Source organism: Perca fluviatilis, chromosome 8 (genome assembly GCF_010015445.1).
Source record: "Perca fluviatilis chromosome 8, GENO_Pfluv_1.0, whole genome shotgun sequence".
Lineage (NCBI taxonomy): Eukaryota > Metazoa > Chordata > Actinopteri > Perciformes > Percidae > Perca > Perca fluviatilis.
In genome coordinates this window covers 13,814,329-13,828,215 of record NC_053119.1, presented here as the reverse complement: position 1 = coordinate 13,828,215, position 13,887 = coordinate 13,814,329, and the positions used below count along the sequence as shown (strand labels likewise).

Below are 13,887 nucleotides of genomic sequence, written 5' to 3'. Positions count from 1 at the left end.
AATTAGTGTTAAAATCGCGTCTCGCTCTCGTGACCCCAATCTCGTGTATCGTCTTGTCTCGTGAGCGAGTGTCTCGTCACACCCCTACTAAACGCACCTTCGCTTAGATCGTTAAAATAGGGCCCCTAGTCTTTCAGTTCAGCACTTCATCTAGTATCTAGTACTGTAGCTGCCGCTGGCTGTCGACCAGATGGACAGCCTGAAAGGAATCAAAACATTAAAGCAGCAGTGTTGTTCTTAAGCATTCTGACATTATACATCTTCACAGGACCTCTCAATTATTGAATCAAATCTGGCTCAGAAATGATAAAATAATAAACAAATCAAATTGACACATTATAAATACTACATTAAGAATACTGTCAAATGTTACAAACATATCTTTGGTGTCTCTATTGAAATATACACCACCGTATAGATAAATGCAACAATTTACGTGTGAGCAAAAGAAAAGAGATTGTTAGAAAATGCTCTGATCATTATTTAAGATCCTTCGTTTACTTATTCCCACCCAGAGTAAATTTCTTGTAAAATATAAAAAAGATAAGATCGTAACATCTCTTATCCTCCAACTCACCACGTCTCCCTATCTACAGTAGCCTACCAACCAAAAAATAGATAAGCTACATGAAACAGACTTGGGTAAAAAAGAAAATAAAGTTATTATACATATTTAACAGGGACATGATAACAATGTCTTGTGAATCATTGCCATTTTGGAGCCAGCCATTTGAACAGTTTAACAACATTCATCATCATTAATCTTTAGTGCCTTCTTTCTGTGCCATTTTCCATTGCAGGTGGGGAGATCTGACGTTCATGCAAAATTTAAATAACATACAGGGATGGAAATTTACTTTTTTGTTCACCTGCCACTGTGGTTGGTGGATTCTGAAATCTACCAGCCACTCCACTTTTTCTTAAGGAAAATACTAAAATTCTCTTTCTCTCTCATGCACACACATACAGTGTTTCTGCTTTATAGTGTTTCTCTAACAGAGTCTTTGGATCAGAATAAAATCTGTTTCACTACTGTGAGTCCATTCAGCTTTGCAGGTATCACACATAGCTAATGAACAATTCCAGATACATTTTGCAATGTGCATCTCAGATCACATTTTCCCTGACTATGACCACTACTACTGTCATTACTAAACATTGTGCCAAAATATGAACAGTAATGTTGCCTTCAACGGGCTTATTTGCTAGCTAACCCTCACTAAGGAATAATCCAGCACATAGATGGTACCTTAAAATAACGTTACGTGAAACAGGTGATTTAACATCACCACTCTTTTTACACACAGTTTAGAAACAAAACTAAATGCTGAGAAAATCATTAGTACGTTATTTTCATGTTGGTTTGGAGCAGTATGCATCCCCACTAACCTGGAAAAAGTTTCAAACAGTAACGTTAGTACAGCGTGTCGGGGGAGTCAGAGGCAGAGGGACTGCAGCGTTCGCTAACGTTAGCTTCTTGTCTCATTTGGAGTCTGATAAACAGTAAATTCATCAAAGTCATTGCCCATAAAGCTATTTTCCAAGCTACTGTAGCTGTCATATTTCACGGGACCAGCGTGAGCAGACAGCTCTGAAGAGTCGTGTAATTAATAAATAGTGAAAACACTGGTATGCTGCTTTTATTTACTCGCCAACGTAGCTAGTAGGTAGAGCAAATTCACCTGCCACTGAACAAAATCACCCGCATTTAGCGGGTGCTAATTTCCATCCCTGCATAGATACCACAAGGATATTATGCTAGACTTGTTTTTTTAAACCATGTTATTGCTAAAAAATATAATCAGAAATGTCAAAACAGCTGGTGTATAGCGATTTTAAACACAGGTGCAGTAATATTGACTTTTTCTTGTATTTTTTTCAATTTAACTTTATTTAACTTCCAACTTGGTGACTTTTCCACAAATATGCCAACCTTTCAGAACCCTTTAGTCAATCAATTTCAGAATAGAGCCTAGTACCAAACCACATCCACTTTTTAGTTTAACTACATTTCTGCACTCACTCTCTACTGTAGCTCACCGCTTCACTTTACCTTACTGTATAAATCCTGCATTTTTTACAAGTGGCAGAGCCATGTTTAATCGACCAATCAGCACTGTGTCTAAAACATGAATGAGCTGCAAGAAAGTAATTCAATGTAACCAACAGCAAATCTAATACAAAATAATTAGATGGTGATTATGATCCAAAGATTTCTCCATCATTAGCTTAATCACATGGTTTTCAGAGTATGTCTTCGCCACATTACACAAAAAAGGCAACCCAGCACACTGATGAAAGCATCTAATCACAACCAAAGATCAACAAAATCCTTTTTTAGAGACACATACCATGAGCTGTGGTCAGTCCTGCTTCCTGAAGGGATAGGCAGGGAACTCAGAGGTCTGCCCAGAGTTAATGAACAGAAGAGCCAAACCTGTCAATGTGTACGGTCTACTGTGGAAAGGAAGGATCTGGAGGCAGACACACAACAGTGAGAAGTAAAAGGGAGGTAATAGGATCACGGCTGTCCATCTGGCCTCATCCCAACACACGCCAAAGGCTATAAATAACACCTCAATAGCTGATTCTGTTGATTGACTAATTCCATCCCTACTCAGAGACAATTTGGTGTGTTAATGCAACCAAAGGAAAACTAATGTATATGGGTTGTTTTAAGTGATTTTGGAGATATTTCAAACCCATTTAACATGATAATATGGGAAGGAAAACCACAACAACTATAATTTTTTTTTTATTATTTCTTTTGGGGGCTTTTCCTTTTATTATGAAGTGACAGTAGATAGACTTGAAGGGGGACAGAGATGGGGGATGACACGCAGCAAAGGGCCGCAGGTCGGATTCAAACCTGCACCGCTGCAGGAATCAGCCAACATGGGGCGAATGCTCTTACTGGGTGAGCTAGAGGCCGCCCCAATACACAATATATAAATATGCAATTTACTACTTCATACTGCCAAGTGATTCAACACAACAGTGACTGTGTTTTTTTAAGGGGGGACCTCTTTCCTAAAATGAGTCAAACTTGATCAATAAAACTTAAAACAACTTCTCAGAGGAAGGGCGCGCAAATAGGAATGGACTGAGGGGACCTCAAGCAAAGAAGGGAATATCAGCACTGCTTTTTCTAAATACTCAAAGATAAGCAAGAACTAAACAAAGAGGAAAATGTGACTTATTATTTTGAACTGTTGAGTCGTATGGGTAAGAACTAACATGTTGTGCTGTAGGTCCACCATTAATATTACTGCAAACAAATCAAAGTATTTGACAACTGGGCCATCTCCATCACAACTGAGCAATCTCCATCTGCTGATAACGCCTGTAAGATGCTGTTGAAAGCCCCAGAAGGCTAATAAGTGGAGCATGTATATTTGGACTTTATTCACCTAACATTTTTCTTCTGATTCTCCACATTGTAATTTTTTTTTAATCATTTGTGATTGTTGTCTACTCTGTGTATTTGAAATCTAAGAGGAACCCCTCCTCGGTTGTTTATAGAGGTTACTACCTTTTTTCTCCTGCTAAAGGATTTCATGTGAAGTTTTTCTTTATACAAATTGAGGTTCAAAGGCTAGTGTGTTGTATGTTGTACAGATTGTTGGTGACTTTTGCCACTAAAAGTAGCCGAGTGATTGCTAGACTGGGAATAGCTAGTTAGACGCATGCACTCAATAATCACCAGACTGCTTTGAATGGGGGGCAGTAAGAGATGTTGTTTGGGCATCAACAACTAGTGGTAATTTACTAGTGATTTTTTTTAAACTGGCTTGACTTAACCTTGAGTTAAGATTTGTTTACCTTTGTTTACACTTTTAAACCCAAAATATATTTTTTCCTAAACTTAAATGGACACCTCTCACCAAAATCATTCAAACAGCTGTCCTAAGCACACAAAATAAACAATAAAATAAAAAAGGAAAAGGGAGCATTGCATTTTCAATTGCAAGGAACATGAGCAATCCCCATCATAACAATATACAGTAGCTTCTGGTGAACAGCAGCTGTATAATCTGTAGAAATCAGTATGTTTTCAGATACAAGTCCTGCTCATGTTCATCGGTTATTAAAGTGTTCATACAAAAAAAAAAAAAAAATGTCAAAACGCTCAACTTGTACCTGCCCCATGTATGTCTTTGCCTCACTGTCATCTCCAACGCTACACACAGATACACACTCCTCTTACGGCACACACACAGTGACCTGATTCAAATCAAATTAATGATTAAGCAAGTGACAGTCAATGATCCCTTGGGTCAATCACCTGTTTGACTTCTATGAGAGAGACAAGACAGGTTGAGACACAATGAGACAGGGAGAGAGTACTGCTGTGAGAGGCAGTTGATCTTCAATGCCGCCAGAGTCTTTGGTGTCTGTATGTCAAATGCCAATGCACTCCATAGGAATACGATAACGAGGGCTGCGCACAGAGGGAATGCCAAATGAGATATCAAACACAGAGGAGAGCTCAAAAACAGAGCACAGCGCTGAACCATTATAGATGGAAAGTCTGCCTACCTACATTGTACTTTAATACTCGTCTCTTACTCATCGGAGTTGTGATAACACAAAAGGTGGCACAGGACATAACATCTGGATGCCATGCCATATAGGGTGACATCAGGGTATTTTCTGCAATCGTCCTATGGTGATGGGTCCTTAGGTGAAGTGTGTTGTCTAAAGATCCCATTAAAACTCTTTAAACTTGGGATTAAATATACACTCCCTGATTCTGTTATAGTGATTGATAGTGCCATCAAATTTCCTCCCAGCACACATTTTTTTGTCTTGAAACTCAACAGTGAACTATATCCAATGTATCAATACTTAACAGTGACATTACTTTACTGTATATGGCAACATACCAGGAAAAAATACATCTACCAAAGAAAAGTATAAACTTATGAAACGTGTCAACAATGCAATACATATTAGTACAGGGCAGAGTTTGTAACACTGTCAACTCTGTATCTAATTTAACAGAATTGGTAGAGAAAATAATCAAAGCTAATATTAGGCATCTACAAAATGTTGTGGAGTGAGATTTGATGAAAACAAACAAGAAGGCTGAAAACTGTTGGATGTACTCACTTATTTGGAAGAGTAGGCTACTACTTTGATGGACTGAAGAGATTTGGGGAAAGTGTATTCCCAACAGGCTTCATGATGCCTGCAGCTGGTTTGCATACTTGCATCCTGAGCTGAATGGGATGTAAACATCTAAGGAAATCTCGACCCTACACCATGTAAACAGAATTAGCCGGTCAAAAAACAGTAAAATGAAACAAACCTCCTAATATGTCAATTAAAAACTATCACTGATGGAAAAGTAGATTAATGTTGAATGTAACTTTAGGCCTATGCAACAATTCATCCAAATTCAATCAATCTCCGTGAATTCAGTGCGACTCACAATTTTGTCCAATCACCGTAACTCCGCCGCAAATTTGACTAATAACCTGAGCTTCCCGCGACTTCCAGTCACAGCAGTCCCTTGTGCCAGACTTTTGTGTCAGTATCTGACGCTGAGAGCTTCTGACCAAGCGTCAGTATTTGAAGAACGGGTTGACATAACACACGTTTGTCACCAAATTCATTGCCTTGTTTCTGGTATGAAGATGAGACGTGTGTGACTTAAACATCTCACATTTACCAACAAAACGTACAGCAAAAGAATGTGCAAAACAATTGAGAACCACTGCCCTAGCCTACGTTATACTACAATGCAGCGTTAGGACTGTCTCTTCTCTCACTTTGACATGTCATAGCAGAAAAACCACAGGTGAGCTATGGTCCTGATCTGTTAATCTGTCAGTTGGCCAGTGAGCCAGCATGCACAATACTAGGACCATTAACGTTACACCTAAATGGAATGCAGCCATTCATGTTATTAACACCTGTGTTTGACATCACAGAATGTCCGATCGATGCACAGCGGTGTAACGTTTAAGTAATGTTACTGCATTAACCTAAGCCAGCTAACTGTATTATTAGCTGCCCTTTCGTATTGTAACGTTATACACTGCAATTACAAATAAGTTATAAATATGACGTTGTTTTTCTCTTAATTTACAAAACACATAACGTTAAATGGTTTAAATAAACACCGAGCGCGTGTTTAAATAAGTTAGCGTGAACCTTACGTTAGGTCAAATGTTAGTTTCATGTAGTTATTAACAGTTAGCCGTTTTGCTAGTTAGTTGGTCTGTTCTTGCTAACCTACAGGAGTAACGTTAATAACGCAGGTCCTGGGTTATCCCAACAAACGTTTTCGGAACAAGGTAACGTTAGCTTGCCAGTGAAAATTGCAAACATGAGACTAGCTTTACCTGAAAAATCACTTAGAAGTGGCCAGTGGCGGTAGACTATCTTAAAAAACACTCAGGGCCCTATCTTGCACCCAGCGCAATTGCCTTTGTACACCGACGCATGTATCATTCCTATTTTGCACCCGACACACAGCGGACTTTTCCCCTCCACAGACGCACGTCGGTAAAATAGGGAATGTATTTGCGCTCTAGGGGGCGGTTCAGCGAAAAGAGGAGGCGTGTTCCGGCGCAAACGTTATTGGTGCTATTTTGCAGTTTCAGAAAACAATTCCACCACTGACCAGGAAAAACCTGGTCTAAAGTCAGTGGCACTAGTCTAAAGTCAGTAGCGCGTTATGCAGATGCTATTTTAGGGGCGCATGCTTGGCCATAATGTAGCGTGTGCACAATGCGCATACACTTCTCTCATCTAAACGGACGCAGTAGTTCCCATTTTTGCAAACCATACATAATTACAAAGGAAAATATTACTGAAATTGCGCTTCAGGTGTTTGGATAGGTCAGGAGGCACTTACAGTACAGTCCTCAAAAAGTCGCAGCATTCTTTGTGGCTTGTTGTGATTTACACAACATTTCCATGACTCATGGATGTGTTGATGACATAAATGAGGAAATATTAGAAGACTTAAAGAGACGTGATGTTGAACTACGGCGGGATGTGGTCCGGGAGTAATGCGCGATGTGCTCCTGATGGAGCTGGTGGAGATGGAGTGGGGGGAGGAGGAAGGGGCACAACAGGAGCAAGTGGTGCGTTTGGAGGTACGCTCCATGGCTGCAGCAATCCTCTCCAGACTTGAGGAGATGCGCCCGAGAGGAGTAGCAACATCGCCACCCGGCCAAGACGGGCATTTATTACTTTGCCGCATCTCGTGCGCCAGGCAAATCCGCCATCATAATAGCAATCCGCCATGGAACAAGCGCGCCTGCTCTTAAAGGGAATGTGAGCTGACGCTCTGATTGGTTTATTGCACGTTACGCCCAAACCACACCTAGCTACTTCAGACCAACCCATTTTAGATTTGCGTTGGGCGCAAGACTCATTTATCCCGCCGGTATAATAGCAACAGCGGGCGAGATCCGCCCACAAAGCTACTTGCGTTTTGCGTTTCATACTTGCGTTTCAGATCGTTAAAATAGGGCCCTCAGAGATGAATGAGGTGAGCTAGCTAACGTTACTTGGTCAACCACAGACTGACGTCAAAGTAAAAGCATTCTAGGTCATTTTTACTGAAACCATCTATTATCGATGGATGAGACCCTTTTTATTTTGAAAACACAGGGCCTGATTTACTAACACTAGCGCAGTTTGCGCTGCGTCTGTTTATGCGAGTTCGGTAATAGCGCACGCTATGCTTCCACATTTTCGTAGTATTTATCAACCCTGACACCCATCAGGCAATCAGCGTCTTTCTCCGCCCACTAGACCGTAAATTGCGCTGTAGCAAAGCGGTACTGGTGCTATGATATGACTGAGTGCAGACTGCCATATTCCCACTGCTGATGCTAGGACTGTTTGAAATAATCCTGAAGCCAATATTTGTAATGTAGCGAGGAGTTGAACAACTGCTGGAATGGGATGTGAACGCTGAGTGGGAGATTCAATTTCATCTTTGATTTCTTCCAGTAACTCTAATATTGCATGGCTGCTTAATCTGTAACACTAAATGATGTTGTGTTCACTGACAAAGTGTGATTCTTGTGTTTAAAAATATTTTCAGCCTCGCCTATGTCTTCGTCTTGCTCAAATGACTGTTGCCATTTCACCAGCGGCATAAAGGTCTACGAGGAAACTCGATTGCGGCTGGTTTAGACCTGCTTTTAAGAGGCGGAGAATTTCCCCCGCAGAATAGAGGCGCGCTCTTACTGACAGTCTTTGTAAATACCACGGAATATATAATTAGGCGCACTTTGCGCTTATCTTTGGGTGGAACTCCCACTTTCCCCACGACCCTCCCACGAACGCATATTGAAAGCGCAACTTGTCTCTTCTCGCTCATGTGGCAGACAATCTGCGATTCTACCCAAGTGCGCCCTGTTTGTAAATATGCCGCATCGGTTACGTCCGTCTTTGCGACCAATTAGCGCCTGGAAACAGGCGCAAACGGCTTGATAAATCTAGCCCACAGTGCTCTCTGCGGCTGCATACTACATATGGCCATACTGTGTGGATACCTAATGATCACATCTATACAGTGTGATCACCATATCATATTTTTGTATAGTCTACTTTTGTGCCAGGTGTTATTTCATTATTAGGGTTAGGCCGTTTGATTGTAATTAATATATAAATAGTATTGTATGGTACAACATACTCTAGCCTACTATGTTTAACAATAGTGTGCCTTCAACTTTATGGCAAAAGTTTGGCAAAGGCCCTTTCTGCCCCTGTGAACAAAGCAAGGCCAGAAAAGAAATAAGTTTTACTTGCACAGAGCCCTGGCATGAAAGCCAAACACCTTTGGGATAAAAAAACAGCTCTGTGTCAGGCCTTTTCAATTCCAAAACCTTGCAGAAAAGCTTTACAGTCAAGTGGATGTTGTTTTAAAAGTTTCAGCTGTAATTGAATTTAATCTGTTCGCAATTGCCTAAATTACAATTTTTTTTTTTTTATCACTTTGATATTATTGTCACAACTATGTGGTACAATTTCACAGCTCTTAGTACAAAACTCCAAATCACTCTCATCACACTTGTAACGTCTTTCTTTCAAAACTTGCCATTGTGCATTCATTTGGATTGTTAACATCTGTCACCACACAACCATTGATTCAAAATATAAGTTTTTGTGAAATGTCATGAGGACATATGGGTTAATCACCAAAATGCCTCAGCATTAAGTTTTTGCTGTGGTAAAGGATAATTTGCTCTAAGAGACTAATAAATATGATCTTCATCTTAAGAAGTGAAATAACTGCCTGTATACAGTACACCCAACAGCCCAACTCATTTATCTCCTTCTCCTTCAACTTTCTGTCAGATGAAAGAGACTAATTTAGAAAACACAAATGTTATAGCCCCTTAACAATATTCCTGAATGCATTGTTCTGTAGCACGTTGAGTGCTGGAGGGGAAAACAGAAAAAGCCAAAGTGTTTACAGCATTAGTGAAAAAAAAAAGAAGGGAAGGGAATGAAAATTCGTCAGGTCCTACATTCAAGCGCTGTCAACCTGTCTTTATGAAAAATGAGTTGTGACGCTTCTGAAGTTGCAAATCATGGGCTACTGTATATTAATGTGTTTGTGTGTGTGAATGTGAAAGTGTGCATGTAAGACTCTTTGTTTGTGTGTATGTGTGTGTGCGTGCATGCGTGCGTGCGTGCGTGAGTGTTTGCCAGTCGGAGTTGAGAGCAACAAACTAAAACAAGGGAACACATGCTGGGCAGAGGATGCATTTTTGCATTTTAAGTTGATGCCAAAGTCAGCAAGTCCCAGGTGTCACCTGTGTATAATTTTGTATATCTATGCATTTTAAAAGACATTTCAAAAACAAGGAAGAGGACACTCTGCAAATGATAACAGCAACCATCTATTATGTTCACATGCTTTCAATGTTGGAGTCACACACACAAAGAAAACTATTAATCTGAATAGCTCTAATCATCTATGTTAGCCAGGAATGATATATCCCACCTGAAATTCCAGATATGGCAATTATTTTACAATAATAATGTGTTATTACTGTGCCATCAAAGTCCTCCTGTCATGAACTAGTACAATGAACTTACAAGCAGCGAGAAGTATGTTATTGATATCATCAACAACAACACCCTGTACAAAACAACGCATCCTGGCCTACACACCCAGAAAAAAAGGCTGATGCCATTCCCTTACTTCCTGCCTACCAGAGCAGAACAATGAGCACAACTGACCTTGACTAAGAGATATGGACATAGGGTTGTTGGAGGGTCACATATAAAGGATGGGCTTGATTTTGCCTTTGATTATAATTCTCCTTGGGTCTGAAGGCGGCCTGTAATGAGGGGGTCTGTGAGAGAATATGATGCAGTTTAAATGCTATAATGACAACGCACACAATGCCCTCTCAAATGGCTCGTGGCTATTGAAATGATTGAAATGCACTCTGTGTCATATATTAGCGTATCATGCCTTTTACTGCTAAGTTGAAATCTGGCTCTAAAGCAGCAGAGGGGAGAGGTTGGCTCACAGAGTGGATAGCTGCGTACCAGTGGGTCAGTATATGGAGACAGATGGCTGTGTGGCCCCACTGTTAGCCTTGGCAGCAGAACCTCAACAATAGATCTGTGATGTGGCAAACTGGTCCTTTGCTGCCTGCTAAGACACATGGGAACACTAACACAAACACACATACAAACCCTCCTCTGTGCCGCCTTGGCAGGAGCAACCCTCTGAGCAGTCCCACAGTCCACCTCCACCCCACCCCTCTTCTCCTTTTTCTCTCTTCTCCTCTGTCCTTTCTCTGCCTCCATCTCTCAAGATCTCTGCTGGACTGTTGCCCAGCAAGCAGTGGAAAAGCCATTTTACAGCAATAGTAAAAAAGAGAAAAGTAGTGGAGGCAGTATGAGGAGGAGGTTAGGTGGCTGCAGCAAAACAGTCCTAAGAGGGACATGTGTAAATAAAATGCTGAAAACACACCCTATAGAGTAACATGGATGGAGTAAGAAGAAGGGACTAAATCAAAACCTGGCAACCCAAAAAATCAATTACCCTACATTATATGAATTGAGACAACAGAACATCTGGCATTATTAATGGACTGCATTTTGGAAATAGTTTTGTCACTTTCTGCAGAGTACATTATGGCTCGAAAAATGTTAAACAATTATGCTAAGACATCATGAGTTTTTTTTTTATAACAGACCTACACACATGCCTGTTTCAAGAAGGTTTAACTGTTAAACAAAAGCTGAGAAAACCTCCATCTTTCCAATTAGAGGGATTTCCAGGGTTGACTCAGCAAAGTAGTCCAGGTAAGTATAAGCACTCCTAATTCTTTAGTTGAAGAGTGAGTTTAACAAAACAACACAGGATAAATAACCCCTGCTAACTTTAAAATACAAGCTATAATTCCTATGATCATAATTGTTACAATATTTGAAGTATATTAACATTCAGACTTAAAGGTCATTGTTTCTTAGGCAATCGTTAGCGTAAGCATACTTTATGTAGAACTGACAAACATTTCAGCAAACTTTGTCATTGCATAGATGTGATAACAGGTTTCAGTCTTGTATGTTTTAATGGAAAGGGTAGTACCCTTTCATTACCATCTGGATTACAGACTGTGCCTTAACCTCTATTTGTACACTGTCAAATAATAAAAGTTTTTAGGACATTTAAACTGAGGTACTCCAGCTGTGATGTACATTTATAGCAGATTTACATCAGGATTATTGAAGATTATACTCTCTCCTTGACTTGTTATGTCAATAAAGGGGGATCATTGTTATTGATCTGCGAGCACATACGTACTGAGAAGGTTGCGGCTAGGGATGAGTGTCTATACTAAAGATATTGATCAGCTGTTGCCAGACTCAATAGAAACAAGTATCTGCAAGTTAACAAGACACACTGATCACAATAAACAGGGGAAACAGTATCACACAACATCCTCTCTCTGTGAAGTTTATATTCCACACACAGCTGCTGAAGAGACAACTAGAGAGAAAGAATTAATGAATAGAGAAAATGACAGAGAGGGTAAACAGACACCAGCATGCAGATGAGCAAGAGAAGGGTGGAGAGTGAGTGAGAGAGAGAGAGAGAGAGAGAGAGAGAGAGAGAGAGAGAGAGAGAGAGATGACTCTGTTTGACATCTGGCAGGGGAAGATTGATTAAGTGTTTGTAAAGGAGAAAAATTAAACAGATAATGGAAAGGAAACACAGGAATAAAAAGACAGATAAAATGTTTGCCAGGCCGATAGGGATCTGGATGTGTGTGGATATGTGGTTGTGGATGGTGATAAAAGTTTGATAAATATAAAAAAGGGTTACACAATGTGAGAAAATAGCATAAGGCTTGAGGAATGAGAGAATAAGAGAGTGCACAGCAAAAGAGGAAGTGAGGGTTTTTGGGGGGAAAGCATTACGAACCAAATGACTCTCTGAAATCTCCTGGCTTTCCACCTTCCTGGTGTCTTCGCCTGTTAATCCATCATCAACTGTTCCCACATCCCTGCTGCCAGGCTGCCTGGACTGTGTGTAGTTCTGGGTGAATAAACAACCTGATAAATGAAGGTCAGAACTAGACAAAGTGCCCACTCCCCAAACTGTTGCTGTGGGGCCACGGGGGCCAGGTAAACCATTTAATGACCTGGGGTGTATTCGTTAATGTTTAAACAGCAACATTTTGTCCCATCTGTGGTGTCAGTTTAGTTCATAACATAGTCAGTTGGTAGAAGAGATTCTGTTTTCTCAGACACAGTGGAGTGGTTATGATAGCTAGTTTTGATGGATGTGAACAGCTGGTGGTGTAAATAAATTGGACTCTATACTTTGTTTCACTGTGTGTGTGTGAGTGCGCGCGCGTGCGTGCGTTCATGTGTGTGTGCGTGTATGTAGAAAGATAGAAAGCCTGTACTGCTGTGTGGCTCAGTGTTCAGCCATGCAGAACACAGAAACAGTAATCAAACAGAAAGGCAAAAAACAAACCACCATGACTACAACCTGGAACACCTGCTATCACACATTTGACTGGGCTTCAGTCTCTAGGCCACCATAAAGGATTTGCTTTGCAAATAGCTGTAGCAACCTGGGAATATGGTTAGCCATTAGTGAAGGACACCCATTTCAGAGGTTGTGGGTTTAGCAAATACCACAGAGCTACCCAGTACGAAGAGACTTTTAACAATTCTGAGCTGTATTGCAGATAAGATAGACAGATAATAATAAACCACATGGCTGTCTCTCTGCCTCAGTTAATTAAAAATCCACAAAAATAGCATGTGGGGGCAATGTGTATTGTATTATAAACGTTAGATCCCTACTTCAGGAATTCCTCATTTAGGAATGGAATCAATCTATTGTTCAAACACGTGTCTCTTTACGAAGAAAAGTGATTTTTTTCCTCACTGAAGTAATTTACATTTCACGACACTTTGTTTAAAACAACTTGAAACTTAACATTCACATCAACTTAAATCTCAGGTGGTAAATCTTTTTTTATTTCTCCATATGAACAGTCTAGATAGTCTTTACACATAACTTAGAAGCAAATCATTGGTTAAAGGGCAAAGTGGAAATGAAGGGAGACCTCCCCAAGCAGACACATGACCACAAACCCCCCTGAGACCTTTACCTGAATTGAATTTGCATTTGGATTAGGACTGATGGTGATAATTATGCAGAATGTTCTGAGTTGAACTCTTTTTGAAGGTGCTTACAGCTCTCTCTGGAGCATTTACTTCAACAGTGTTTACTGTTGCACAACAAACCCACCACCACTGGAAGAGCTGGACTAATTCTGAAACTGCTGTCACCAGTGCTAATAAACACAGCTAATGTACATGCTAACACATACTCAGCACATTCAAATTCACTTGCATATGCACATACACATA

The 13,887-nt window shown here is 40.3% G+C and overlaps 1 protein-coding gene across 1 annotated transcript in view; it reads right to left on the bottom strand.

Moving 5' to 3' along the window:
• Positions 1 to 6,453, bottom strand: part of shank3a (SH3 and multiple ankyrin repeat domains 3a) — a 196,371-nt gene extending 189,918 nt beyond the window's left edge. Inside the window, 2 exon segments of the mRNA XM_039807776.1 lie at positions 5,113 to 5,258; positions 6,351 to 6,453. The gene's annotated coding sequence lies outside the window, so the exon portion shown is untranslated.
• Positions 6,454 to 13,887: the final 7,434 nt, after the last annotated feature.